This window comes from Pseudoliparis swirei, chromosome 23 (genome assembly GCF_029220125.1).
Source record: "Pseudoliparis swirei isolate HS2019 ecotype Mariana Trench chromosome 23, NWPU_hadal_v1, whole genome shotgun sequence".
In the NCBI taxonomy this organism is placed as follows: Eukaryota; Metazoa; Chordata; class Actinopteri; order Perciformes; family Liparidae; genus Pseudoliparis; species Pseudoliparis swirei.
The window spans coordinates 1,482,189-1,508,267 of NC_079410.1; the positions used below are offsets into that span (position 1 = coordinate 1,482,189).

Consider the following 26,079-nt stretch of genomic DNA (forward strand, 5'->3'; position numbering starts at 1 on the left):
GAGGTGTGAGACATGAGAGGTGTGAGACATGAGAGGTGTGAGACATGAGAGGTGTGAGACATGAGATGTGAGACATGTGTGAGATGTGTGTGAGACATGTGAGGTGTGAGACATGAGAGGTGTGAGACATGAGAGGTGTGAGACATGAGAGGTGTGAGACATGAGAGATGTGAGACATGAGAGGTGTGAGACATGAGGTGTGAGAGATGTGAGACATGTGAGGTGTGAGACATGAGAGATGTGAGACATGAGAGGTGTGAGACATGAGAGGTGTGAGACATGTGAGACATGAGAGATGTGAGACATGTGAGGTGTGAGACATGAGAGGTGTGAGACATGAGAGGTGTGAGACATGAGAGGTGTGAGACATGAGAGGTGTGAGACATGAGAGGTGTGAGACATGTGAGATGTGAGACATGAGAGGTGTGAGACATGAGAGGTGTGAGACATGAGGTGAGACATGAGGTGTGAGACATGAGGTGTGAGACATGAGAGGTGGGAGACATGAGAGACATGTGAGACATGAGAGGTGTGAGACATGAGACATGAGAGGTGTGAGACATGAGAGGTGTGAGACATGAGAGGTGTGAGACATGAGAGGTGTGAGACATGAGGACATGTGAGACATGAGGGACATGAGGACATGTGAGACATGAGGGACATGTGAGACATGTGAGACATGTGAGACATGTGAGACATGTGAGACATGAGAGGTGTGAGACATGAGACATGTGAGGTGTGAGACATGAGAGGTGTGAGACATGAGAGGTGTGAGACATGAGAGATGTGAGACATGTGAGGTGTGAGACATGAGAGGTGTGAGACATGAGATGTGAGACGTGTGAGACATGAGAGGTGAGACATGTGAGACATGTGAGACATGAGGGACATGTGAGACATGAGGACATGTGGGACATGAGGGACATGTGAGACATGAGGGACATGTGAGACATGAGGACATGTGAGACATGAGGACATGTGAGACATGAGAGGTGAGACATGAGAGGTGTGAGACATGTGAGACATGAGAGGTGTGAGACATGAGACATGAGAGGTGTGAGACATGAGACATGAGAGGTGTGAGACATGAGAGGTGTGAGACATGAGAGGTGAGACATGAGAGGTGAGACGTGAGACATGAGAGGTGAGACATGAGAGGTGTGACATGAGAGGTGAGACATGAGAGGTGAGACATGAGAGGTGAGACATGAGAGGTGAGACATGAGAGGTGAGACATGAGAGGTGTGAGACGTGAGAGGTGAGACATGAGAGGTGAGACATGAGAGGTGTGAGACATGAGAGGTGTGAGACATGAGAGATGTGAGACATGAGAGGTGTGAGACATGAGAGATGTGAGACATGAGAGGTGTGAGACATGAGAGGTGAGACATGAGAGGTGAGACATGAGGGGTGAGACATGTGTGAGACATGAGAGGTGTGAGACATGAGAGACATGAGACGTGAGACATGTGAGACATGTGAGACATGAGAGACGTGAGACATGAGAGGTGTGAGACATGTGAGACATGAGAGACATGAGAGGTGAGGTGAGACATGAGAGGTGTGAGACATGAGAGGTGTGAGACATGAGACATGAGAGGTGTGAGACATGAGAGGTGTGAGACATGTGAGACGTGAGACATGTGAGACATGAGAGGTGTGAGACATGAGAGGTGTGAGACATGAGAGATGTGAGACATGAGAGGTGTGAGACATGAGAGATGTGAGACATGAGAGGTGAGACATGAGAAGTGTGAGACATGAGATGTGAGACATGTGAGACATGAGTGTGAGACATGAGAGGTGTGAGACATGAGAGATGTGAGACGTGTGAGACATGAGAGGTGTGAGACATGTGAGACATGTGAGGTGTGAGACATGTGAGGTGTGAGACATGAGAGGTGTGAGACATGAGAGGTGTGAGACATGTGAGACATGAGAGATGTGAGACATGTGAGATGTGAGACATGAGAAGTGTGAGACATGAGAGGTGTGAGACATGAGAGATGTGAGACATGTGAGACATGAGTGAGACATGTGAGACATGTGAGGGAGACATGTGAGGTGTGAGACATGAGAGGTGTGAGACATGAGAGATGTGAGACATGTGAGGTGTGAGACATGAGAGATGTGAGACATGAGAGGTGTGAGACATGAGAGGTGTGAGACATGTGAGACATGAGGTGTGAGACATGAGAGGTGTGAGACATGAGAGGTGTGAGACATGAGAGGTGTGAGACATGAGAGGTGAGAGATGTGAGACATGTGAGGTGTGAGTCATGAGAGGTGTGAGACATGAGAGGTGTGAGACATGAGAGGTGTGAGACATGTGAGACATGTGAGGTGTGAGACATGAGAGATGTGAGACATGTGAGGTGTGAGACATGTGAGGTGTGAGACATGAGAGGTGTGAGACATGTGAGACGTGAGACATGAGACATGTGAGGTGTGAGACATGTGAGGCGTGAGACATGTGAGACATGAGACATGTGAGACATGAGAGGTGTGAGACATGAGAGGTGTGAGACATGTGAGGTGTGAGACATGAGAGGTGTGAGACATGAGAGGTGTGAGACATGAGAGGTGTGAGACATGAGAGGTGTGAGACATGTGAGACATGAGAGGTGTGAGACATGAGAGGTGTGAGACATGTGAGACATGAGAGATGTGAGACATGTGAGACATGAGAGATGTGAGACATGAGAGGTGTGAGACATGAGACATGAGGGACATGAGACATGAGAGGTGAGACATGAGTGAGACATGAGAGGTGAGACATGAGAGGTGTGAGACATGAGGACATGTGAGACATGAGAGTGTGAGACATGAGAGGTGTGAGACATGTGAGACGTGAGACATGTGAGACGTGAGAGGTGTGAGACATGAGGTGTGAGACATGTGAGACATGAGAGACATGAGACATGTGAGACGTGAGACATGAGAGGTGAGACATGAGAGGTGAGACATGTGAGACATGAGAGACATGTGAGACATGTGAGACATGAGGACATGTGAGACATGAGGACATGTGAGACATGAGGACATGTGAGACATGAGACATGTGAGACGTGAGACATGTGAGACGTGAGACATGTGAGGCTGAGACATGTGAGACATATGAGACATGAGACATGTGACATGTGAGACATGTGAGACATGAGACATGTGAGACGTGAGAGTGTGAGACATATGTGAGACATGTGAGTGAGACATGTGAGACATGAGAGGTGTGAGACATGTGAGACATGTGAGACATGTGAGACGAGGTGTGAGACATGAGAGTGTGAGACATGTGAGAGATGTGAGACGACATGTGAGACATGAGACATGTGAGACATGAGTGTGAGACATGTGTCAGACATGTGTGAGACATGTGAGACATGAGAGGTGTGAGACATGAGAGATGTGTGAGACATGTGAGACATGTGAGACATGTGTGAGACATGAGAGGTGTGAGACATGAGAGGTGTGAGACATGTGAGACATGAGGTGTGAGACATGAGAGGTGTGAGACATGAGAGATGTGAGACATGTGAGGTGTGAGACATGAGAGGTGTGAGACATGAGAGATGTGAGACATGTGAGGTGTGAGACATGAGAGATGTGAGACATGTGTGAGACATGTGTGAGACATGTGTGAGACATGTGTGAGACATGTGTGAGACATGTGTGAGACATGTGTGAGACATGTGTGAGACGTGTGTGAGACATGTGTGAGACATGTGGTGTGAGACATGTGAGGTGTGAGACATGTGAGGTGTGAGACATGAGAGGTGTGAGACATGAGAGACATGAGACATGTGAGACGTGAGACATGTGAGACATGAGAGGTGTGAGACATGTGAGGTGTGAGACATGAGAGACATGTGAGACATGAGATGTGAGACATGAGAGGTGTGAGACATGTGAGACATGAGAGATGTGAGAGATGTGAGACATGTGAGACATGTGTGAGACATGAGAGGTGAGACATGAGAGGTGAGACATGAGAGGTGTGACGTGAGAGGTGAGACATGAGAGGTGTGAGACGTGAGAGGTGAGACATGAGAGGTGAGACATGTGAGGTGTGAGACATGAGAGGTGTGAGACATGTGAGACATGAGAGGTGTGAGACATGAGAGACATGTGAGACATGTGAGACGTGAGACATGTGAGGTGTGAGACATGAGAAATGTGAGACATGAGGTGTGAGACATGTGAGGTGTGAGACATGAGAGACATGTGAGACATGAGAGACGTGAGACATGAGAGGTGAGACATGAGAGGTGAGACATGAGAGGTGAGACATGAGAGGTGAGACATGAGAGGTGAGACGTGAGACATGAGAGGTGAGACATGAGAGGTGAGACATGAGAGGTGAGACATGAGAGGTGAGACATGAGAGGTGAGACGTGAGACATGAGAGGTGAGACATGAGAGGTGAGACATGAGACGTGAGAGGTGAGACATGAGAGGTGTGAGACATGTGTGAGACGTGAGACATGTGAGACATGAGAGGTGTGAGACATGAGAGGTGTGAGACATGAGAGGTGTGAGACATGAGAGACATGAGACATGTGAGACGTGAGACATGAGACACGTGAGACGTGTGAGACATGTGAGACATGAGACATGAGAGGTGTGAGACATGAGAGACATGAGACATGTGAGACATGAGAGACATGAGACATGTGAGACGTGAGACATGTGAGACGTGAGACATGTGAGACATGAGAGGTGTGAGACATGTGAGACATGAGACATGTGAGACATGAGACATGTGAGACGTGAGACATGAGACATGTGAGACGTGAGACATGTGAGGTGTGAGACATGAGACATGTGAGGCGTGAGACATGTGAGGCTGAGACATGTGAGACGTGAGACATGTGAGACGTGAGACATGTGAGGCTGAGACATGTGAGACATGAGACATGTGAGACATATGAGACATGAGACATGTGAGACGTGAGAGGTGTGAGACATGTGAGACATGAGAGACATGAGAGACGTGAGACATGTGAGGTGTGAGATATGTGAGGTGTGAGACATGAGAGGTGTGAGACATGAGAGATGTGAGACATGAGAGGTGTGAGACATGTGAGACATGAGACGTGTGAGACATGAGAGGTGTGAGACATGAGAGGTGTGAGACATGAGAGGTGTGAGACATGAGAGGTGTGAGACATGTGAGACATGAGAGATGTGAGACATGAGATGTGAGACATGAGAGGTGTGAGACATGAGAGATGTGAGACATGTGAGGTGTGAGACATGAGAGGTGTGAGACATGAGAGGTGTGAGACATGAGATGTGAGACATGTGAGGTGTGAGACATGAGAGATGTGAGACGTGTGAGACATGAGAGGTGTGAGACATGTGAGACATGTGAGGTGTGAGACATGTGAGGTGTGAGACATGAGGTGTGAGACATGAGAAATGTGAGACATGTGAGGTGTGAGACATGAGGTGTGAGACATGAGAGGTGTGAGACATGAGAGGTGTGAGACATGTGAGACATGAGAGATGTGAGACATGTGAGGTGTGAGACATGAGAGGTGTGACATGAGAGGTGTGACATGAGAGGTGTGACATGAGAGGTGTGAGACATGTGAGTTGTGAGACATGTGAGGTGTGAGACATGAGAGGTGTGAGACATGTGAGACATGAGAGATGTGAGACATGAGAGGTGTGAGACATGAGAGGTGTGAGACATGAGAGGTGTGAGACATGAGAGACATGAGACGTGAGACATGTGAGACATGAGAGGTGTGAGACATGAGAGGTGTGAGACATGTGAGACATGAGAGGTGTGAGACATGAGACATGAGAGGTGTGAGACATGTGAGACATGAGACGTGTGAGACATGAGAGACATGAGAGGTGTGAGACATGAGGTGTGAGACATGTGAGACATGAGACACGTGAGACGTGTGAGACATGTGAGACATGAGAGACGTGAGACATGTGAGGTGTGAGACATGAGACATGTGAGACATGAGACATGTGAGACATGAGACATGTGAGACGTGAGACATGTGAGGCGTGAGACATGTGAGGCTGAGACATGTGAGACGTGAGACATGTGAGACGTGAGACATGTGAGACATGAGACATGTGAGGTGTGAGACATGTGACGTGTGAGACATGTGACATGTGAGACATGTGAGACGTGAGACATGTGAGGCTGAGACATGTGAGACATGAGACATGTGAGACATGTGAGGCGTGAGACATGAGAGACATGTGAGACGTGAGACATGTGAGATGTGAGACATGTGTGACGTGAGACATGAGAGATGTGAGACATGTGACATGTGAGACATGTGTGACATGTGAGACGTGAGACATGTGAGACATGAGACATGTGAGACGTGAGACATGAGACATGTGAGACGTGAGACATGAGACATGTGTGACGTGAGACATGAGAGATGTGAGACATGAGAGGTGTGACATGAGACATGTGAGACATGTGAGACGTGAGACATGTGAGACATGTGAGACATGAGACATGTGAGACGTGAGACATGTGAGGCGTGAGACATGAGAGATGTGAGACATGTGAGGCGTGAGACATGTGAGACGTGAGACATGTGAGACATGTGAGACATGTGAGGTGTGAGACATGTGAGACATGAGAGGTGTGAGACATGTGAGGTGTGAGACATGTGAGGTGTGAGACATGTGAGGTGTGAGACATGTGAGACATGTGAGACGTGTGAGACATGTGAGGTGTGAGACAGGTAGGCTCCTCACCTGGTGGTCCTAGTCCTCAGGGAGCTGCCTGCTCATGGTGCAGGAGACTCACAAAGACCCCACAGAGGTGTCTGCTCGGAACGCCCGACGGAGACGATGCTGCTGCTGCTTCTTCTGCTGCTTCTTCTGCTTCTTCTGCTTCTTCTCCTCCTCCTCCTCCTCTCTGCTGCTCTGTGAAGATGGTGGAGTGTGTGATGCAGAGTGGTGGGACGTCGCTGCAGCAGCTTTCTGTTCTACTGCAAGAGGTGAAAGGGAAGGTGGGGGCTCCAAGAGTGTGTGTGTGTGTGTGTGTGTGTGTATGTGTGTACGTGTGTGTGTGTATGTGTGCATGTGTGTGTAGTACGTGTGTGTGTGTATGTGCGTGTGTATGTGTGTGTAGTACGTGTGTGTGTATGTGTGCGTATGTGTGTGTGTGTAGTACGTGTGTGTGTGTGTGTGTGTAGTACAGTAGCTTCCTTCATATCCATCTTACACTAGTGTGAAGCTCACTGAAGCTACAATCAGTGCCTCTCACAAGCTTTCAAAATAAAAGCTCAGCAGGGTTCTTCGCATAGGGTATTTATTAATGAAATAATGTGTATATACATGTATATACATAGATATATACATACAGGTATATATATACATATATACCTGTATTATACAGGCACGTGCACAGGTAGAGCCCTAGTGGTGCTCAAGCTCCTCCCCTTTGCCCTGGATGAGTAAAGGGCCCTTTTTGCTGGAGACACGTTTTTTTTATTCATCCGTATTTAAGAATAAAAGTTACTCTTTCTGTCATCAAGTCCCCCCAAATGTGTTTTAATATCCGACAGGGCATTTATTTGAGTTATTGTGAGAATTTCGCCCCCACATGCTCCGCGGCGCTCACGAGCCCCCCCCCCTCCTCTCCCTCCCCCCGCCGCGCCCCTCCCTCCTCCACTTCCTCCGCGCGCAGTGCTCCTCGCGCCACCAAACGGGTGCACCTCCTTCTCTGACCCGCAGCACCAGACAAACAGGTCCTGACGGTGTTTGTCCCCTAACGTTGTTTTGTGATAAATCAACCACAACATTAGCGCTGCTGAAAACATGACGTCACAACTGGTCCGACGTTTCCTAATAAAATAAACAAACAACTCCGTGATTTCAAAGCCTCGTCCAGCTGTTTACTGACGCTAGTTATGTTTAGAGAATAGAGAGAAGAGAGAGAATTCAAGAGAAGAGAGAGAGAGAATTCTTATTCCGTTCTATTCAACAGACCAGGAGGGCAATACGTGGCTGGCATGACGCCCATTAGCCAATCAGAACGCTTGTACTGTTGTTGCTATATAATAATTCATCTTTATTCATAAAGAAAATGTAAGCTAGCGGTCTGGTGCTGCCAGAGGAAACGCAGGTCGAGGATGTATTGCATCATCAGTGTAATGATGCTAATGCTTCAACTCTGTCAGAATTTTTTTGGCATTGGGTGCCCTTTTTTTTGGTTTGAGCACCTGCCCCCCAAAATGTCTGTGCACGTGCCTGCCTGTATATATATACCGATATATATATATAAAGTACTTTGATAAATGTATTAATTAATTAAACATTCATCAAACATAAATAAATTATATAAAATTATTGATACAATTAAATCAGACTATAGCCAGGCGGTGTACTTTGTAATAATCTAAATGAGGTTAAGATATCAATTGTTATCATCTTTCTTCTACATTTATTTTTTTTCCTAAAATAATTTGATATAAAAAAGAAACCCTCTTATTCTGAAGAGGAACGAGCCCACTTCCGGTACTGCCGTGCTTCTCCGTGGCGGATTTGCTGCACCTCTTTTCTGTCCCCATCCTCCTGAGGTTCTGCTGACGGAGCACAAAGCCCACAATGCACCAGTCACCGTACGACCACACACTCCTCACACGAGGAGCTCTATTAATGAAGACAATAACACACATGTGACCTCATGAAACATGAACACCAATACGTTGTTCAAATGTTGAATACTTACTAAGATGCATTGGAGGGTATATACATTCAATAACTATTTGAAACATTTATATTTTAACACTAAATATTTATTTATATATGTACATATATACATGTATAAATATAAACATATATCTAAATATATATTTATATATATGTCTATAATATATATATACATATATTAAAACTAAATATATATATATATATGTATAAATATATACATATATGTATGTATAAATATAAACATATATCTAAATATATATGTCTATAATATATACATATATTAAAACTAAATATATATATATACACATATATATATTTATGTATTTATAAATATGAACATATATCTAAATATATATATATAGATTTATGTTTAGATATATATTCCTGGTGAACCCTGAGGCCAGACCAGGTAGTCCCACCAGCGGGTTCTTGGTCCACCTCACCAGTTGGATGTGCCCAGTCGACCTCTGAAGGGAGGCATCCAGGAGGATCCCGATGTTGAACCACCTCATCTGGACCCTTTTGGCTCAGTTTGTACCAAGCCACCTGTCCGTCATACAGGGACCGTGGCCTCGGACTTGGAGGTGGTGAAGGTCACGTTCTGAAGGAGCCAACAGAACCACAGCATCTGCAAAGAGCAGAGGTTAGGCTTACCTAACCCATTCTGAAGGTCCTCAAAGCGGACACTTCCTGTCCATGAAAACCGGATCGCTGACCCTGGTAGAGGCCAACAAGCACCTGCTTTGGTCATACAGGCCCGGATGGATCACAGTAATCCACGGGAACCGGCCCGACCTTCATGCTACACTGAAGGTTAAGACAGCCCATCCATCACAAGACTCTTGGGGGGGAAGACTCATCCATCACAAGACTCTGGGGGGGAAGACTCATCTATCACAAGACTCTGGGGAAGACTCATCTTTCACAAGACTCTGGGGGAGACTCATCCATCACAAGACTCTGGGGAAGACTCATCCATCACAAGACTCTGGGGAGACTCATCTATCACAAGACTCTGGGGAAGACTCATCCATCACAAGACTCTGGGGGAAGACTCATCTATCACAAGACTCTGGGGGAAGACTCATCCATCACAAGACTCTGGGGAGACTCATCCATCACAAGACTCTGGGGGAAGACTCATCTATCACAAGACTCTGGGAAGACTCATCCATCAAAAGACTCTGGGGGAAGACTCATCCATCACAAGACTCTGGGGAAGACTCATCTATCACAAGACTCTGGGGAAGACTCATCCATCAAAAGACTCTGGGGGGGGGAAGACTCATCCATCACAAGACTCGGGGGGGGAGGACTCATCCATCACAAGACTCGGGGGAAGACTCATCCATCACAAGACTCGGGGGAAGACTCATCCATCACAAGACTCTGGGGAAGACTCATCCATCACAATACTCTGGGGAAGACTCATCCATCACAAGACTCTGGGGAAGACTCATCCATCACAAGACTCTGGGGAAGACTCATCCATCACAAGACTCTGGGGAAGTCTCATCCATCACGAGACTCTAGGGGGAAGACTCATCCATCACGAGACTCTAGGGGGAAGACTCATCCATCACAAGACTCTGGGGAAGACTCATCCATCACAAGACTCTGGGAAGACTCATCCATCACAAGACTCTGGGAAGACTCATCCATCACAAGACTCTGGGGAAGACTCATCCATCACAAGACTCTGGGGAAGACTCATCCATCACAAGACTCTGGGGAAGACTCATCCATCACAAGACTCTGGGGAAGACTCATCCATCACAAGACTCTAGGGGGAAGACTCATCCATCACAAGACTCTGGGAAGACTCATCCATCACAAGACTCTGGGAAGACTCATCCATCACAAGACTCTGGGGAAGACTCATCCATCACAAGACTCTGGGAAGACTCATCCATCACAAGACTCTGGGGAAGACTCATCCATCACAAGACTCTGGGGAAGACTCATCCATCACGAGACTCTAGGGGGAAGACTCATCCATCACGAGACTCTAGGGGGAAGACTCATCCATCACAAGACTCTGGGGAAGACTCATCCATCACAAGACTCTGGGAAGACTCATCCATCACAAGACTCTGGGGAAGACTCATCCATCACAAGACTCTGGGAAGACTCATCCATCACAAGACTCTGGGACGACTCATCCATCACAAGACTCGGGGGGGAAGACTCATCCATCACAAGACTCGGGGGGGGAGGACTCATCCATCACAAGACTCTGGGGAAGACTCATCCATCACAAGACTCTGGGGAAGACTCATCCATCACAAGACTCTGGGGAAGACTCATCCATCACAAGACTCTGGGGAAGACTCATCCATCACAAGACTCTGGGGAAGACTCATCCATCACGAGACTCTAGGGGGAAGACTCGTCCATCACAAGACTCTAGGGGGAAGACTCATCCATCACGAGACTCTAGGGGGAAGACTCATCCATCACGAGACTCTAGGGGGAAGACTCATCCATCACAAGACTCTGGGGAAGACTCATCCATCACAAGACTCTGGGGAAGACTCATCCATCACAAGACTCTGGGGAAGACTCATCCATCACAAGACTCTGGGGAAGACTCATCCATCACAAGACTCTGGGGAAGACTCATCCATCACAAGACTCTGGGGAAGACTCATCCATCACGAAACTCTAGGGGGAAGACTCATCCATCACGAAACTCTAGGGGGAAGACTCATCCATCACAAGACTCTGGGGAAGACTCATCCATCACAAGACTCTGGGGAAGACTCATCCATCACAAGACTCTGGGGAAGACTCATCCATCACAAGACTCTGGGGAAGACTCATCCATCACGAGACTCTAGGGGGAAGACTCATCCATCACGAAACTCTAGGGGGAAGACTCATCCATCACAAGACTCTGGGGAAGACTCATCCATCACAAGACTCTGGGGAAGACTCATCCATCACAAGACTCTGGGGAAGACTCATCCATCACAAGACTCTGGGGAAGACTCATCCATAACAAGACTCTGGGGAAGACTCATCTATCACAAGACTCGAGGGGGGAAGACTCATCTATCACAAGACTCTGGGGAAGACTCATCCATCACAAGACTCGGGGGAAGACTCATCCATCACAAGACTCTGGCGAAGACTCATCCATCACAAGACTCTGGCGAAGACTCATCCATCACAAGACTCTGGGGAAGACTCATCTATCACAAGACTCTGGGGAAGACTCATCCATCACAAGACTCTGGGGAAGACTCATCCATCACAAGACTCTGGGGGGGGGAAGACTCATCCATCACAAGACTCTGGGGAAGACTCATCCATCACGAGACTCTAGGGGGAAGACTCATCCATCACGAGACTCTAGGGGGAAGACTCATCCATCACAAGACTCTGGGGAAGACTCATCCATCACAAGACTCTGGGGAAGACTCATCCATCACAAGACTCTGGGGAAGACTCATCCATCACGAGACTCTAGGGGGAAGACTCATCCATCACGAAACTCTAGGGGGAAGACTCATCCATCACAAGACTCTGGGGAAGACTCATTCAATTCAATTCAGTTTATTTGTATAGCCCAATTTCACAAATTACAAATTTGTCTCGGAGTGCTTTACAATCTGTACACATAGACATCCTGCCCCAAAACCTCACATCGGACCAGGAAAACGCCCAAATAACCCTTCAGCGGGACAAAAAGGGAAGAAACCTGGAGGAGAGCAACAGAGGAGGATCCCTCTCCTAGGATGGACAGATGCAATAGATGTAATGTGTACAGAAGGACAGATTTAGAGTTAAAATACATTCAATGAATATGACAGAGTGTATGAATAGTTCATAGTAGGCATATTCCACGATGGAGACCTCCACGATCCATCAGGCAGATGGCGGTCTGGCGGAGGAGTGGGCGGAGTCTCATCAGGACAGTGGCGTAGTCATGAGCAGGAATTCCACGACCCAGACGATCCATCAGGCAGATAGGATCTATGCCGTCGCATAGGGTCCGATGACCCCATGAGACGAAAGTCAAAAGGACTTCCGGGAGAAAGCAGAGTTAGTAACGTGATTGAGAGATGAAAATTCATCCTTAAGAGAGAAAAAGAGATAGGTACTCAGTGCATCCTAAAACGTCCCCGGCAGCTATAAGCCTATAGCATATCAAGGGCTGGACCAGGGCAAACCTGATTCAGCCCTAACTATAAGCTCTGTCAAAGAGGAAGGTCTTAAGTCTACTCTTAAACGAGGTGACTGTGTCTGCCTCCCGGACTGAAATTGGAAGCTGGTTCCATAAAAGAGGAGCTTGATAACCAAAGGCTCTGGCTCCCATTCTACTTTTTAAGACTCTAGGAACTACAAGTAGTCCCGCATTTAGTGAGCGTAGCTCTCTAGTGGGGCAATATGGCACGACAAGCTCCTTAAGATATGATGGAGCATCACCAATCAAGGCTTTGTAGGTTAAGAGAAGAATTTTAAAAGTGATTCTTGATTTTACTGGGAGCCAGTGCAGAGCAGCTAGTGCAGGAGTGATGTGATCTCTTTTCTTAGTTTTAGTGAGAACACGAGCTGCAGCATTCTGGATCAACTGGAGGGACCTAAGAGATTTATTAGAGCAGCCTGCTAATAAGGAGTTGCAGTAATCCAGTCTCAAGTAACGCAAGGAACCAATTTTTCTGCATCTTTTGAGACAAGATGTGCCTGATTTTTGAAATATTACGAGATGAAAGAATGCAGTCCTTGAGATTTGCTACGTGGGAGTTAAAGGACAAGTCCCGATCAAAGATAACGCCAAGATTCTTTACAGTGGTGTTGGATGCCAGGGCAATGCCGTCTACAGAATCCACATCACCAGATAATTGATCTCTGAGGTGCTCAGGGCCGATTAAAATTACTCGGTTTTGTCTGAGTTTAACATCAAGTTGCAGGTCATCCATGTTTTATGTCTTTAAGACATGCTTGAATTTTACAGAGTTGGTTGCTCTCCTCTGGTTTTATCGATAAATATAGTTGAGTGTCATCTGCATAACAATGAAAGTTTATGGAGTGTTTCCTGATAATATTGCCCAAAGGAAGCATGTATAAGGTAAATAAAATTGGTCCAAGCACAGAACCTTGTGGAACTCCGTGATTAACGTTGGTGGTTATCGAGGCGTCATCGTTTACAAATACAAACTGAGATCGATCTGATAAATAGGATTTAAACCAAATTAGTGCCTCATCCATCACAAGACTCTGGGGAAGACTCATCCATCACAAGACTCTGGCGAAGACTCATCCATCACAAAACTCTGGGGGGGAAGACTCATCTATCACAAGACTCTGGGGAAGACTCATCCATCACAAGACTCTGGGGGGGGGACGACTCATCCATCACAAGACTCTGGGGAGACTCATCCATCACAAGACTCTGGGGAAGACTCATCTATCACAAGACTCTGGGAAGACTCATCCATCACAAGACTCTGGGGAGACACATCCATCACAAGACTCTGGGGAAGACTCATCCATCACAAGACTCTGGGGAAGACTCATTTATCACAAGACTCTGGGAAGACTCATCCATCACAAGACTCTGGGGAGACTCATCCATCACAAGACTCTGGGAAGACTCATCCATCACAAGACTCTGGGGGGGGGAAGACTCATCCATCACAAGACTCTGGGGGGGGGGGAAGACTCATCTATCACAAGACTCTGGGGAAGACTCATCCATCAAAAGACTCTGGGGAGACTCATCTATCACAAGACTCTGGGGAAGACTCATCCATCACAAGACTCTGGGGGGGGGACAACTCATCCATCACAAGACTCTGGGGGGGAAGACTCATCCATCACAAGACTCGGGGGGGAAGACTCATGCATCACAAGACTCGGGGGGGGGAGGACTCATCCATCACAAGACTCGGGGGAAGACTCATCCATCACGAGACTCTAGGGGGAAGACTCATCCATCACAAGACTCTGGGGAAGTCTCATCCATCACGAGACTCTGGGGAAGACTCATCCATCACGAGACTCTAGGGGGAAGACTCATCCATCACAAGACTCTGGGGAAGACTCATCCATCACAAGACTCTGGGGAAGACTCATCCATCACAAGACTCTGGGGAAGACTCATCCATCACAAGACTCTGGGGAAGACTCATCCATCACGAGACTCTGGGGAAGACTCATCCATCACGAGACTCTGGGGAAGACTCATCCATCACAAGACTCTGGGGAAGACTCATCCATCACAAGACTCTGGGAGACTCATCCATCACAAGACTCTGGGAAGACTCATCCATCACAAGACTCTGGGAAGACTCATCCATCACAAGACTGGGGAAGACTCACTGGGAAGACTCATCCATCACAAGACTCTGGGGAAGACTCATCCATCACAAGACTCTGGGAAGACTCATCCATCACAAGACTCTGGGGAAGACTCATCCATCACAAGACTCTGGGGAAGACTCATCCATCACAAGACTCTGGGAAGACTCATCCATCACAAGACTCTGGGAAGACTCATCCATCACAAGACTCTGGGAGGACTCATCCATCACAAGACTCTGGGGAAGACTCATCCATCACAAGACTCTGGGGAAGACTCATCCATCACAAGACTCTGGGAAGACTCATCCATCACAAGACTCTGGGGAAGACTCATCCATCACAAGACTCTGGGGAAGACTCATCCATCACAAGACTCTGGGGAAGACTCATCCATCACAAGACTCTGGGAAGACTCATCCATCACAAGACTCTGGGGAAGACTCATCCATCACAAGACTCTGGGAAGACTCATCCATCACAAGACTCTGGGTAAGACTCATCCATCACAAGACTCTGGGAAGACTCATCCATCACAAGACTCTGGGAAGACTCATCCATCACAAGACTCTGGGAAGACTCATCCATCACAAGACTCTGGGAAGACTCATCCATCACAAGACTCTGGGGAAGACTCATCCATCACAAGACTCTGGGGAAGACTCATCCATCACAAGACTCTGGGGAAGACTCATCCATCACAAGACTCTGGGGAAGACTCATCCATCACAAGACTCTGGGGAGACTCATCCATCACAAGACTCTGGGAAGACTCATCCATCACAAGACTCTAGGGGGAAGACTCATCCATCACAAGACTCTGGGGAAGACTCATCCATCACAAGACTCTGGGGAAGACTCATCCATCACAAGACTCTGGGGAAGACTCATCCATCACAAGACTCTAGGGGGAAGACTCATCCATCACAAGACTCTGGGGAAGACTCATCCATCACAAGACTCTGGGGAAGACTCATCCATCACAAGACTCTGGGGAAGACTCATCCATCACAAGACTCTGGGGAAGACTCATCCATCACAAGACTCTAGGGGGAAGACTCATCCATCACAAGACTCTGGGGAAGACTCATCCATCACAAGACTCTGGGAAGACTCATCCATCACAAGACTCTGGGAAAGACTCATCCATCACAAGACTCTGGGGAAGACTCATCCATCACAAGACTCTGGGGAAGACTCATCCATCACAAGACTCTGGGGAAGACTCATCCATCACAAGACTCTGGGGAAGACTCATCCATCACAAGACTCTGGGGAAGACTCATCCATCACAAGACTCTAGGGGGAAGACTCATCCATCACAAGACTCTGGGGAAGACTCATCCATCACGAAACTCTAGGGGGAAGACTCATCCATCACAAGACTCTGGGGAAGACTCATCCATCACAAGACTCTGGGGAAGACTCATCCATCACAAGACTCTGGGAAGACTCATCCATCACAAGACTCTGGGAAGACTCATCCATCACAAGACTCTGGGAAGACTCATCCATCACAAGACTCTGGGAAGACTCATCCATCACAAGACTCTGGGGAAGACTCATCCATCACAAGACTCTGGGGAAGACTCATCCATCACGAGACTCTAGGGGGAAGACTCATCCATCACAAGACTCTGGGAAAGACTCATCCATCACAAGACTCTGGGGAAGACTCATCCATCACAAGACTCTGGGGAAGACTCATCCATCACAAGACTCTGGGAAGACTCATCCATCACAAGACTCTGGGGAAGACTCATCCATCACAAGACTCTGGGGAAGACTCATCCATCACAAGACTCTGGGGAAGACTCATCCATCACAAGACTCTGGGAAGACTCATCCATCACAAGACTCTGGGGGGGAAGACTCATCCATCACAAGACTCGGGGGGGGAGGACTCATCCATCACAAGACTCGGGGGAAGACTCATCCATCACAAGACTCTGGGGAAGACTCATCCATCACAATACTCGGGGGGGAGGGAGACTCATCCATCACAAGACTCGGGGGAAGACTCATCCATCACAAGACTCTGGGGAAGACTCATCCATCACAATACTCGGGGGGGAGGGAGACTCATCCATCACAAGACTCTGGGGAAGACTCATCCATCACAAGACTCTGGGGAAGACTCATCCATCACAAGACTCTGGGGAAGACTCATCCATCACAAGACTCTGGGGAAGACTCATCCATCACGAGACTCTAGGGGGAAGACTCGTCCATCACAAGACTCTAGGGGGAAGACTCATCCATCACGAGACTCTAGGGGGAAGACTCATCCATCACAAGACTCTGGGAAAGACTCATCCATCACAAGACTCTGGGGAAGACTCATCCATCACAAGACTCTGGGGAAGACTCATCCATCACAAGACTCTGGGGAAGACTCATCCATCACAAGACTCTGGGGAAGACTCATCCATCACAAGACTCTGGGGAAGACTCATCCATCACAAGACTCTGGGGAAGACTCATCCATCACGAAACTCTAGGGGGAAGACTCATCCATCACAAGACTCTGGGGAAGACTCATCCATCACAAGACTCTGGGGAAGACTCATCCATCACAAGACTCTGGGGAAGACTCATCCATAACAAGACTCTGGGGAAGACTCATCCATCACGAGACTCTAGGGGGAAGACTCATCCATCACGAAACTCTAGGGGGAAGACTCATCCATCACAAGACTCTGGGAAGACTCATCCATCACAAGACTCTGGGAAGACTCATCCATCACAAGACTCTGGGGAAGACTCATATCACAAGACTCTGGGGAAGACTCATCTATCACAAGACTCTGGGGAAGACTCATCCATCACAAGACTCTGGGGGGGGGTGACTCATCCATCACAAGACTCTAGGGGGGGGGGGAAGACTCATCCATCACAAGACTCTGGGGGGGGGAAGACTCATCCATCACAAGACTCTGGGGGGGAAGACTCATCTATCACAAGACTCTGGGGGGGAAGACTCATCCATCACAAGACTCTGGGGAAGACTCATCCATCACAAGACTCTGGGGAAGACTCATCCATCACAAGACTCTGGGGAAGACTCATCCATCACGAGACTCTAGGGGGAAGACTCATCCATCACGAGACTCTAGGGGGAAGACTCATCCATCACAAGACTCTGGGGAAGACTCATCCATCACAAGACTCTGGGGAAGACTCATCCATCACAAGACTCTGGGGAAGACTCATCCATCACGAGACTCTAGGGGGAAGACTCATCCATCACGAAACTCTAGGGGGAAGACTCATCCATCACAAGACTCTGGGGAAGACTCATCCATCACAAGACTCTGGGGAAGACTCATCCATCACAAGACTCTGGGGAAGACTCATCCATAACAAGACTCTGGCGAAGACTCATCCATCACAAAACTCTGGGGGGGAAGACTCATCTATCACAAGACTCTGGGGAAGACTCATCCATCACAAGACTCTGGGAGACTCATCCATCACAAGACTCTGGGGAGACTCATCCATCACAAGACTCTGGGGAAGACTCATCCATCACAAGACTCTGGGGAAGACTCATCTATCACAAGACTCTGGGGAAGACTCATCCATCACAAGACTCGGGGGAAGACTCATCCATCACAAGACTCTGGCGAAGACTCATCCATCACAAGACTCTGGGGAAGACTCATCCATCACAAGACTCTGGGGGGGGGAAGACTCATCCATCACAAGACTCTGGGGAAGACTCATCCATCACAAGACTCTGGCGAAGACTCATCCATCACAAGACTCTGGGGAAGACTCATCTATCACAAGACTCTGGGGAAGACTCATCCATCACAAGACTCTGGGGGGGGGGGAGACTCATCTATCACAAGACTCTGGGGAAGACTCATCCATCACAAGACTCTGGGGGGGGGACGACTCATCCATCACAAGACTCTGGGGGGGAAGACTCATCCATCACAAGACTCGGGGGGGAAGACTCATCCATCACAAGACTCGGGGGGGGGGAGGACTCATCCATCACAAGACTCTGGGGAAGACTCATCCATCACAAGACTCTGGGGAAGACTCATCCATCACGAGACTCTGGGGAAGACTCATCCATCACAAGACTCTGGGGAAGACTCATCCATCACAAGACTCTAGGGGGAAGACTCGTCCATCACAAGACTCTGGGGAAGACTCATCCATCACGAGACTCTGGGGAAGACTCATCCATCACGAGACTCTAGGGGGAAGACTCATCCATCACAAGACTCTGGGAAAGACTCATCCATCACAAGACTCTGGGGAAGACTCATCCATCACAAGACTCTGGGGAAGACTCATCCATCACGAGACTCTAGGGGGAAGACTCATCCATCACAAGACTCTGGGAAGACTCATCCATCACAAGACTCTGGGGAAGACTCATCCATCACAAGACACTGGGAAGACTCATCCATCACGAAACTCTGGGGAAGACTCATCCATCACAAGACTCTGGGAAGACTCATCCATCACGAGACTCTGGGGAAGACTCATCCATCACGAAACTCTGGGGAAGACTCATCCATCACAAGACTCTGGGAAGACTCATCCATCACAAGACTCTGGGAAGACTCATCCATCACAAGACTCTGGGAAGACTCATCCATAACAAGACTCTGGGAAGACTCATCCATCACGAGACTCTAGGGGGAAGACTCATCCATCACGAAACTCTAGGGGGAAGACTCATCCATCACAAGACTCTGGGGAAGACTCATCCATCACAAGACTCTGGGGAAGACTCATCCATCACAAGACTCTGGGGAAGACTCATCCATCACAAGACTCTGGTGAAGACTCATCCATCACAAGACTCTGGGGAAGACTCATCCATCACAAGACTCTGGGGAAGACTCATCCATAACAAGACTCTGGGGAAGACTCATCTATCACAAGACTCGAGGGGGGAAGACTCATCTATCACAAGACTCTGGGGAAGACTCATCCATCACAAGACTCTGGCGAAGACTCATCCATCACAAGACTCTGGGGAAGACTCATCCATCACAAGACTCTGGGGGGGGGGGAAGACTCATCCATCACAAGACTCTGGGGAAGACTCATCTACCACAAGACTCTGGGGAAGACTCATCTACCACAAGACTCTGGGGAAGACTCATCTACCACAAGACTCTGGGGAAGACTCATCTATCACAAAACTCTGGGGGGGGGGAAAGACTCATCCATCACAAGACTCTGGGGGGGAAGACTCATCTATCACAAGACTCTGGGAAGACTCATCCATCACAAGACTCTGGGGAGACTCATCCATCACAAGACTCTGGGGAGACTCATCCATCACAAGACTCTGGGGAGACTCATCCATCACAAGACTCTGGGGAAGACTCATCTATCACAAGACTCTGGGGGGGAAGACTCATCTATCACAAGACTCTGGGGAAGACTCATCCATCACAAGACTCTGGGGAAGACTCATCCATCACAAGACTCTGGGAAGACTTATCTATCACAAGACTCTGGGGAAGACTCATCCATCACAAGACTCTGGGGACTCATCCATCACAAGACTCTGGGAAGACTCATCCATCACAAGACTCTGGGAAGACTCATCTATCACAAGACTCTGGGGGAAGACCCATCCATCACAAGACTCTGGGGAAGACTCATCTATCACAAGACTCTGGGGAAGACTCATCCATCACAAGACTCTGGGGAAGACTCATCCATCACAAGACTCTGGGGGGGAAGACTCATCCATCACAAGACTCGGGGGGGAAGACTCATGCATCACAAGACTCGGGGGGGGGGAGGACTCATCCATCACAAGACTCTGGGGAAGACTCATCCATCACAAGACTCTGGGGAAGACTCATCCATCACAAGACGCTGGGGAAGACTCATCCATCACGAGACTCTAGGGGGAAGACTCGTCCATCACAAGACTCTAGGGGGAAGACTCGTCCATCACAAGACTCTAGGGGGAAGACTCATCCATCACGAGACTCTAGGGGGAAGACTCATCCATCACAAGACTCTGGGGAAGACTCATCCATCACAAGACTCTGGGGAAGACTCATCCATCACAAGACTCTGGGGAAGACTCATCCATCACAAGACTCTGGGAAGACTCATCCATCACGAGACTCTGGGGAAGACTCATCCATCACGAAACTCTAGGGGGAAGACTCATCCATCACAAGACTCTGGGGAAGACTCATCCATCACGAGACTCTAGGGGGAAGACTCATCCATCACGAAACTCTGGGGAACACTCGTCCATCACATCACTCTGAGGGGGGAAGACTCATCCATCACAAGACTCTGGGGACGACTCATCCATCACAAGACTCTGGGGAAGACTCATCCATAACAAGACTCTGGGGAAGACTCATCCATCACGAGACTCTAGGGGGAAGACTCATCCATCACGAAACTCTAGGGGAAGACTCATCCATCACAAGACTCTGGGAAGACTCATCCATCACAAGACTCTGGGAAGACTCATCCATCACAAGACTCTGGGAAGACTCATCCATCACAAGACTCTGGCGAAGACTCATCCATCACAAGACTCTGGGGAAGACTCATCCATCACAAGACTCTGGGGAAGACTCATCCATAACAAGACTCTGGGGAAGACTCATCTATCACAAGACTCGAGGGGGGAAGACTCATCTATCACAAGACTCTGGGGAAGACTCATCCATCACAAGACTCTGGCGAAGACTCATCCATCACAAGACTCTGGGGAAGACTCATCCATCACAAGACTCTGGGGAAGACTCATCCATCACAAGACTCTGGGGAAGACTCATCTACCACAAGACTCTGGGGAAGACTCATCTACCACAAGACTCTGGGGAAGACTCATCTATCACAAAACTCTGGGGGGCGGGAAAGACTCATCCATCACAAGACTCTGGGGGGGAAGACTCATCTATCACAAGACTCTGGGGAAGACTCATCCATCACAAGACTCTGGGGAAGACTCATCCATCACAAGACTCTGGGGAAGACTCATCCATCACGAGACTCTAGGGGGAAGACTCATCCATCACAAGACTCTGGGGAAGACTCATCCATCACAAGACTCTGGGGAAGACTCATCCATCACAAGACTCTGGGGAAGACTCATCCATCACAAGACTCTGGGGAAGACTCATCCATCACAAGACTCTGGGGAAGACTCATCCATCACGAGACTCTAGGGGGAAGACTCATCCATCACGAGACTCGGGGGGGGGGGGGAAGACTCATCCATCACAAGACTCGGGGGGGGGGGGGAGACTCATCCGTCACAAGACTCGGGGGGGGGGGGGGGGGAGACTCACACATACCAGGGATACTTTGTTCTGGGACCAAGTACTCATACAAACTGTTTTATGCACGAACAGGGTGTTTGCCTGGTGGTCAGTAGAGAGAATGCAGCTTCAACACAAGAAGCAAATTTTTTTTTTTTAATCAGTCGGAAAAATATATTATTTTGAAATAGGACCGGATCCACCCGTGTGTCTGAGCCGCGTTCAGGAGTCTTAAAGTTCGGGTTTCTCGCTGCAGGAGAGTCTCACGCGCCGAACCCTCTGCTGGCGGCACATTTCAGTGACAAAGAATCTTAAAACATATTCAACCTGCTCAATGAATTCTGTCACTTCAGGGAAATGACAACTGTTTTCAAGTTGGCCGATAAAGTCGCTGCTGTGTGGGCGAGTGAACAGCGGAATATTCTACATGTTTCAGACGTTGACCGGGTGGAAGAGGCTTTTAAAAGAGTTTGAGCGGTACTCCAACCACAAAAGACCCGACTGCAAAAGAATAGACCTGCAATCCATTTGTAAACAAACCCACCCGGTGAATCGAGCCCGTCCGAGCTAGAAAAAAATGTGTTCGAGATGCAAATGACGGTTAAGGGACATTTCACACAACAACTCTGCCTGTTCTAATGACAGCGACCAGAACTCGGTTAGGAGCAGCGGACCAAACACACGTCTGTGTCGCCGTCTCCATCAGCGGCTCGTTGCAGGTAAACAAGCGCACGGCTCACACTCGGCGTAATGATGAGTTGTAGTTTTGGCACTTCATGCCCTTCGTATAATTGTATGACGTCATATTTATTACATCATTTATATTGCCGGTCCGTGAAAACAATTTCTGACACGGAACCGGTCCGTGGCTCAAAAAAGGTTGGGGACCGCTGTTCTATACAACCAGAGGAGTCGCCCCCTGGTGGCCAGGAGAGAGAATGCACTTGTAACACATAATAATAATAATAATATCATAATCTTTCTAGTAACAAACTGCATTTCGTTGCACAACTCTTGACCATGTTACATTGTGTTGCTTTTTCTTGTATGATCTTTATTTATTTATTATTTTGAACCACATTGAGTTTAACATAAGTGGGAGTTGTTCTGCATATTTGACCTTATTATATTTAAACCATTTACAATATATATACAGATGACTCAACGTGTCAGTAGCTGTGGAGCTTTTCCTGAGTCCTGAAATTATTAATAAATACATTTATAATCATTATCTTTAAAATGGCTTCCTACTACGTTTTACCCATACTGTTGTCCTCATATTATTATCTAAGTATTATATATTATGATCCTCATTATGAACAGTATTGTACATCATTATTTTTTCAGTTATTTTAAATAAATAAAAAATATGCCCCCTTTTATTTTGAAGGACACCGCGTCCCGCCGGACGGCAGCGACCCCGCTTCCTGTTTTCGTTTGTTGTCGCCCGGCTCCGTTTCCGGTGTGGCTGTCCGCGTCTCCAGGATGACCAAGCTGCAGCTCCTGAACGCCTACCTGACGGAGCGGCTGGCCGCGGTGGTGAAGGAGGTGCTGGCCGTGGTGGAGGACACGGTGACGGAGTACCGGGAGGAGGCTGCGCGCAGCCGGCGGGAGAACGAGGGCCTCCGGCGGCAGCTGCGGGACATCCTGCTGCTGGAGGCCGAGGCGGAGTGGCTGAGTAAGGGCCGCGAACCACGCGGAGCGCCGCGTTCACGTCTTTTCCTGAGCTTCCGGTCTGGTCCTCCGGCGCCAGCTGAGGTTCCGGAACTAGAGTCGAGTGTTAACAGTGAGAGGCGTCGCGTTCTGAACAACGAGACGCAGAACAGCCCGTTACGTCCCTCCACTTCCGGTTCACAGTTGTCACTAACCCCGTGGTGTGTTCCGTGGATCACTCTGGCTCTCTGTTGTTCTTGTGGTTCCAGGGTCGACCCGGTCCAGTCTTGGGGGGTCCGGGCCCTGGGTGGGGGCCCGGGCTTAGGGCCCCGGCCCCCGGGGCCCCCACCGCCCCCCGGCCGAGGGGGGCCCCCGGAAAAGCTGGTCCGGGGGCCGAGGAGGCGAAGGTCCTTGGGGCGGGCGGGGCCCCGGGAGGCCCCTCCCTGAAGGGTCAAAGGGCTTTTTTTCCCCGCCGGGTCCCCCCCCCGGGGCCCCCCCAGGGCCGGGGGCCCAGGTGGACCAGGGGTTAGGCGGCACGGGTTTAGGCCCGGGCGGGGGCCGGAAGAGCTTGGCCGACCCCCCGGCCCCGGGGGGCGGGGGCCCCGGTGTCCCCCGGCCCCCCCTTGCGGCACCTTGGCCAACGCCGGGGGGTGCCTTCCCCCTGCACAGGGGGACCAGGGGGGGCGGGCCCGCAAAATCCCTTCCCAAAAGGGGGGCCGCGGGCCCCCGGGGGCCCCAAAGGCCCGGCGGCCCCACCGCTGTTTTGCCCAAAAGGGTTCAGGGGAAAGCGGGCCCACCCGGAAAGGGGGGGGCCCCGGCTGCCCCCCCTGGAAGGCGGGCCCCCTGGCCAAAGGAGAATGGGGGGGGGAGGCGGCGCCGGGGAGGCCCCGGGGTGGGTCCCCCAAAAAGGAAAAGGGGTTTTGGGGGCCAAAGCCAGCGAAATTAGCCTTTTTTCACCCGGGGGTTAGGGGGCCGGAGCCCCTTGGAGGGGGCAGGAGGCACCCGGGGTTAAGGGGGCCAGGGAGGGGGAACCCCAGGTTGGAGACCGCCAAGGGGGACCCGGGGTTAGGGTTGGTTAAGCCCCGGTTTGAGTTAGCCCTTAGTTGTTGTTATCCAACCCGTTAGCATTGTTAGCCTTTCAGTCCCGGCCAGTGGGCCCTTGGTTGGGCCGGAGCAAAAAAACATGGAAATGTTTTTAACCCTTTTACATTTAGACCTTGGGTTAAACAAATTTTTTTCTTCCCCCCTCAATAAATTTCAAAAACCTTTTGAAAACCCTTCCAAAGGGAATTAAATTTGGGGGATTGAGGAAATTTCTGTTTTAATTTTTGTTAAAACCTTATTTAATTAAAATTTAAAACACAAAAACCGCAAGGGTTTTAAATTTTTAAAAATTAAAGTTTCACTTTTTTACTTTTTTTTAATGTTTAAAAAAATATTTTGGTGGGAAATAAAGGTTATGGGTTTAAACTAATTACCTTTAAATTTAAAAAATTTAAATTAAGAAATTATAAAATTAAAAAAAATTAATATTTATAATAAAATTTGGGGGCCCCGCCTTGGGGTTTTAAAAATTTCTGTCTCCCCCCAAATTCCTTCCCCTTTAAAATTATACGGAGGGGGAACCCCGGAAGGATTTTTTGGGGATTTTTAAAATTTTTTTACAAATAGGTCTCCTCGTTTCGGTGTGGCCCCCTTGTCTCCTTTTTTTCTTTCCTTTTTCCCCCTTTTAACCCCTTCTCTCGGCCCTTTTTAAAAAATTTTAAAACAACGGGGGGTGAAAGGACAGGAAAGGGGGCAAAGGCCATTAATAAATTTTTTTTTTGGTGTTTCCCTTGCCCGGGTTTTTTTTCGGGTTTGGTTTTTCCCTGTTCCCTAGGCCCGCCAGGCAGGTTTTAAAATTCTGGAGGAAAGGGCAACGAAAATCCCTTTGTTTTTTGAAAATTTTGCCTGGAATTTTTAAAATTTTTTTAAGGGGAAAACATTAAAATTTAAAATTTTTTTTTATTTCCCCATAAAAAAAAAAAAAATAAATTGGCTGGGGGTTTCCCCTTGCTGTTAAAAGGGCCCTTTTTTATGTGCCCCGTTTGTTTTTTGTTTTTTAAAAAATAAATTTGTAAATTTATTATTTATAAAAAAAATCTTT

The 26,079-nt window shown here is 48.6% G+C and overlaps 1 protein-coding gene across 3 annotated transcripts in view; it reads right to left on the bottom strand.

Annotated features, from left to right (window-relative positions):
• Positions 1-23,883, bottom strand: part of LOC130188860 (proline-rich transmembrane protein 2) — a 29,991-nt gene extending 6,108 nt beyond the window's left edge. Inside the window, exons 1-4 of one of the 3 annotated variants that reach the window (XM_056407399.1) lie at positions 23,796-23,883; positions 9,144-9,328; positions 8,542-8,640; positions 6,739-6,909 (exon numbers count right to left, since the gene is read on the bottom strand). The gene's annotated coding sequence lies outside the window, so the exon portion shown is untranslated. Of the gene's footprint in view, positions 1-6,738; positions 7,579-8,541; positions 8,641-9,143; positions 9,329-23,795 lie in introns of those variants that run through there. The other 2 variants (XM_056407398.1, XM_056407400.1) reach the window with 2 other exon arrangements.
• Between the last annotated feature and the right edge of the window lie 2,196 nt (positions 23,884-26,079).